Source organism: Triturus cristatus, chromosome 5_2 (genome assembly GCF_964204655.1).
Source record: "Triturus cristatus chromosome 5_2, aTriCri1.1, whole genome shotgun sequence".
Classification (NCBI taxonomy): domain Eukaryota; kingdom Metazoa; phylum Chordata; class Amphibia; order Caudata; family Salamandridae; genus Triturus; species Triturus cristatus.
Genome location: NC_140588.1, coordinates 654,153,670 through 654,158,881, shown reverse-complemented (window position 1 = coordinate 654,158,881; position 5,212 = coordinate 654,153,670). Strand labels below are relative to the sequence as shown.

General features: G+C 48.4%; 1 pseudogene; it reads right to left on the bottom strand.

Annotated features, from left to right (window-relative positions):
* Positions 1–1,298: 1,298 nt before the first annotated feature.
* LOC146829117 (RNA demethylase ALKBH5 pseudogene) lies at positions 1,299–2,067 on the bottom strand (annotated as a pseudogene).
* Positions 2,068–5,212: the final 3,145 nt, after the last annotated feature.

The window sequence follows — 5,212 nt, the reverse complement described above, 5'->3', positions numbered from 1 at the left end:
CGCAGGACACAAGGGTTCGCTCTCCTGTAATGGAATCTATAAGGAAGTTGGCACGGAAACTGCAAAGTACAAAGACAGCATTTATTAACCCTTAAGGGTGGTCCTACAATCCACACAACACTCTTCAGTATTGCATAGAGTAGCACAAAGAACTTGCGTACATGGTCCCCTTTTATACACAATAGAGGGGCTCATAAGTGGGTGGATACAACATGAGGCCGAAGAACATTACCATTTATGGTCATTTTCGATACTGAATCAATATGTGGGCGGAGCTGACACACTCCTTGAGCCCGGGAAAACATGGTCAAGCAAGGCTAACTGATAACAGATGTGGTCAGTTCTGGGCATGCGCCAGATGGACAAAGGAGCTATTTATAGACTGTTACTAGGCAGATTACAAGAGCAACTAACACAGAGATAAGACTCTCCTCGTGTCGAGCACGTGGAGACATGACAATACAAAATGGAGTCCAGACTTCAGTCAACATAACAAAAGGAACATGTGTAAGGGAGGAGAATTCATGTCTTTAGTAAATGCTTAATCACATCGAAGTTGCAATTTACAACAGCGGCTGTACACTGTTGTGGCTCAGGAGGAAGAGCGGGAGGAGGGGGCTATTTCCTGTCCTCTCTGTGATTGGAGTGTGCAGTGTGGCATTGCATAATATCATTGCGAGTACGAGCAAAACAAAACCGCAGTGTCACTCCAAACAACTCTAGATAGTCAGTTGTGATTGAACAATAACAATTTTATATGTATATAGTAATGATATTCTTATCACCAGGAAATGACAACCAAGCAACTGGGAGTGACTCTATAGTGGATGTAAAGCCCACAGTACACTCGCCATGGACTTGGTCATACTTTCCCACCTTCCAATAACTATGACCATGCCATCCCAAGATAAGTAAGCCAGGTAACCCTCAGCCCAAGCCCCACTTTACTTGAGGGAATTAACTGTGCGCAAGCATGGTGAGCTGACTCTCAGAGGGTGAGTCCCACACCACCCTCCTCACAATCAAAGTGGTGAATTATGCTCCCCCCTGTTTATAGTGGGCATATATTTCTTTACCAGAGGGCAGTGGGCCTTTATACCACCTTAACTCAAGGACTGTGATCCTCCTATCTATCCGTCTGCCAAGAAGACTGATAATCACATTTTGCGCTTTCCTTAAGAAGTGTTACAGGTGCCGAGTTTAAGGGGGCTCGATATTAACGAAAGACTACATTATGACATGCATTGCTGTATAGTGATGATCACAAATGTTTTAGGCTTTTGGCACTTAAAATGACATTACCCATCACTTTCACCATACACAGAGGATCCATCTTCACTCCCACAGCATGACAGTAACCCCATTTTTTCTGACCTGAAGATGGTGACGATATCCCTTCGCACAGGCAAAAACATCACAGGCTCGGACACCCTGATTGGCTTGAACTGGAACTTGCAGCCAAAACACAGTGCTGAGTCACTGAAGAAGGACACAGAAACAATGGGCCGATCGAAGATGTGGATGGGGTCCACGTGCGAGGCGATGAAGCCTCCAGGCTGGTAATCATTGATGACAGCGCTGTTAACAAAGCCCTCGGGGATGACCCGGTGATGCTCCAGTTTGCGGTTGACCAGCTGGTGAACCCAGGCGGGGATCTCATCCACGTCACCCTTGGGGTATAGCCACTCCTGCCTTCGCCTGTGCTTCTGTAGCTGCACCCCATAAGTGTAGCCTTCCCCAAAAAAGTACTTGTTGTGCATCGGAGCCCAGTCCAGGGTGTGCTCCTTGTACAGGACCTTCTTGTTGGCATGCACCACCTCGTGGATGCAGTTCTCGATGCGGGCGCACTCTTCCGGGCTGAAGAGGCAAATCTGTCGGATCCTGTGCTTCTCCCAGTGCGCCTTCTCGTCCTGGTAGTGGAGAGGCAGAAGAGGGGCAGTCGTGGCTCCTCATTGTCGCTGTACTCATCATCTGACAGCTTCCTCTTGGAGCCTGCTCCGGACCTTTATGGTAAGGCATCATAGACTGCAACTTCTCCCACAGGTCCGTGTATCCACTGGCGGCCATGATGCGGGGCTCACATCACCCAAAGGCGGCTGCAGCAGGGAGAGCCGCCGTGGTGCATGACTCAGCTCTGCCAATCGGCGTGAGGGCAATATCAAGACGAGCTGAAGAGTCCATGATGAAGGACCACCTTCGCCTGCAGACCAGGGGCTTTGAGGGCTGAGTGAGGTACGGAGTCCCCTATCCACCAAAAACAACAAAAACGGATTATTTTAGGGTGCCTGGCTGTAGTGCAGCCCGCAAATCCCGGTCTCCACCTCAACCTAAATTTCAGACAGCAAGCCCCAGCCTCACTTCTTCTCAGTCCTATTGGCCGCAACAAGCAGCTGTCGCAAAGAAAGTGGCGCTTACTCTACCCATTGGTTCATTTGACCTTCCATCAAACAACGATTGTATATTGTGTATCTACACAAGTTAGAATGACGAGTGGGGATTATGAGGACCCCTGTGACATTGAGGCAGCTTAACTGGATGTCATACAAACGTGATTTTAATTTACAGGTCATTAGTTGTCGTTTTAAGGACGACATATTTTTTCATACAAATATTTTTCTTCATTAAAGGGCACACCGCTATAGCCTTTGCAACCATTGTCTTTTGACTTTTTTTTCAAGGAAGGTACAAAAACAGGCGTGCCGATACTTCCATTGTTTGGATACTTTCGCTTACTCCATAAAAATATGTGACAGAAGAAACATTGCTTGTGCCGTGGTGGGTAATCGGCACTAATTGGGACTGGCCAAAGCCGAGAGATTTCCGTTAGAAAAAAACGCGAGACCTATGGCATTGCGGCTGCCATTGTCCTGGCTGCTTTGAAAGTGAAAGAGGGCATGGTGCGCTGAATGTAAGCAAAGCACATCGGTCGTCATGCGCAATGTAGGAGAAGCTCAATAAAGAAAAAAAGTACACGTACCGTGTAACAATCAAGTACAGGGGCCAGTAGCCATGGAAAGACACAAATTATTACGTGGACGTACTAAGGAGTAACTAATAAGCCTATTAAGGAATCAAACACCAGTATTTACAAAGGACAAAGACACAAGCCAATGAAAAATATGGGCAGGGCTTCTCCTCCGTACTCTACCTACAACAGATCACCAGAGCAGCACTTACGTGCTGGCTCAGGCTCGACCTAAAAAACTATGGCCCATGGTTGTCACCAGTCCCTAGAATGCATCACCCTCACCACTAACCTAGTCAATCCTGCCCTTACTTTAAACTCCGGGTACACTAGATGGAGGATGTCAGAGCTATACATAAAATGTACAGTGGGAGGGGTGAGCATTAGGGTAGCAGGGATGTCTGCCCAGGGGTCCTTGGGTAAGCAAGGAAAATGTTCCCTTTTACTGCTGTTGGGGCAGTAAACTAAAGCATTGCCAGTGCTAGCTACCCTCTTGGAGCCGAGGGATATTCCATTCTTACTTTGGGGATGTTGAGTGCAGCAAGTTGATTTCCCAGGGATGTCAAAGGTGGAGAAAAGAGCATGCGATAAGAGACAGGCGGTATCTCTGTAACAACGCCAGAGGATATATGTTTACTAACATAGTCTTTTTGGAACACAGCATCATCAAATAAGGTAAAATGGCGTGGCAGCACGCGGAGCTCTTTAATAGTACGGAGTGAGCCCGTGTGAAGGTGCTAGCTGTAAACGGCTTGAGTTGCGCCAGACTGGTGCCCACTTGCGGGGACAGACCGTGGCCTCTGCACCACCTGCTAGGAGTGTCAGCAGCCAGGTGCCATCACTCAGCCTCGAGGAGCAAGGTGCACCTGGATGCCCATTTCTCAGGTGTGAATGGCCCATCAATGCGCCTCCTCAACCAACAGGGTGGCCAGGGTAATCCGCGATATTCTGACCAGCTAAACCGGGTTTAGGAATGACCCTTGTCCCCCAGAGGCGAGCGCTAGGGTTGGGCGGGAAACAGACCCCTCTTTTACCAACTCTTGGAAGAGATCTTCGTTATTAATCTCATGTGAGATTTGCAGTCATTGCCCACGCCCCACTGCTCCTCCTCCTCTGTGAAAATCAAAATAACAGAGATTAGGAAAAATGTGTGCGATAGTACTAACTAATGATTTGTGGAGTAATCCTGGGGCTGTAAAGTGATGCTGAGGAGGGAAGGTGGGGCTAGGAAGAGGTCATGTGGCTGTAGAGTGATGCTGGGAGCTTTAGAGAGATGCTGTGGTGAGACGTGGGGCTAGGAAGAGGTGGTGTGGCTGTGGGGTGATGCTGGGGTTTTGGAGAGATGCTGTGGCAAGAAGGCGGGGCTAGGAAGAGGTCCTGCAGCTGTGGAGTGATGCTGGGGCTGTAGAGAGATGCTGCAGTGAAAAGGCAGAGCTAGGAAGAGGTCATTTGGATGTGGAGAGATGCTGCAGCTGTGGAAAGAAGGGGGCTAGAAATAGATCCTGTTGCTGTGGAGTGATGGGGCTGTGAAGATAAGGTAGGGCTTGGAAGAGATCAGGCGGATAGCTGTGGAGAGGAGTTAGGTTTAGTGAGTGGCCATGTGGCTGTGGAGAGATGGTGCTACATAAGTGGGCGACAAAGAGCTGTTGGGCAGTGAAGAGCTGCCTGCACGGCAGAGATTTGACAGGACTGTAAACAAAAGCAAGGGCTTTCTAAAGAAGGATGGAGCAGAGGCCATGGAAACATAGGAAAGTGGAGAAATGCTGCAGCTGTGGAAAGGTGTTAGAGTCAGCAAGACCCATCCGTGAGGCTGTGCATTTCACATCCTCATGAACGAATTTGCTTAAATCCAAGTTAAAAATTAGCATTTGGGCACTTTCTGTTGATCTCGACGTAAATATAAGGAACAAGAAAGTTTTTGTCTTAAGATAAACTATAAAGTTGTTCCTCAGGTTAGTTACAATAATGTCCAGGCCCCTCGGCTGCATATTATTGTAACTGTCTTCGGCAACAACTCTCTAGCTGTTAAAACAAATTGTCTCACCTGACCTCCCCCCGCCCCTTTGCCCCCAAGAGCGAGCCCATCTTTGTGATACAAAGCTTATAGCAGGGAGGGGCCACCCTCAAACCTGGGTTGACGCTATAAGAATGGTCGCTGCTAAGAAGGTTAATATCATCGTTTGCAGGCTCCAGCCCCCAGGCTCCTTCGGATTGACCCCTTGTGCCAACCTCAACAGCAAGGCACCC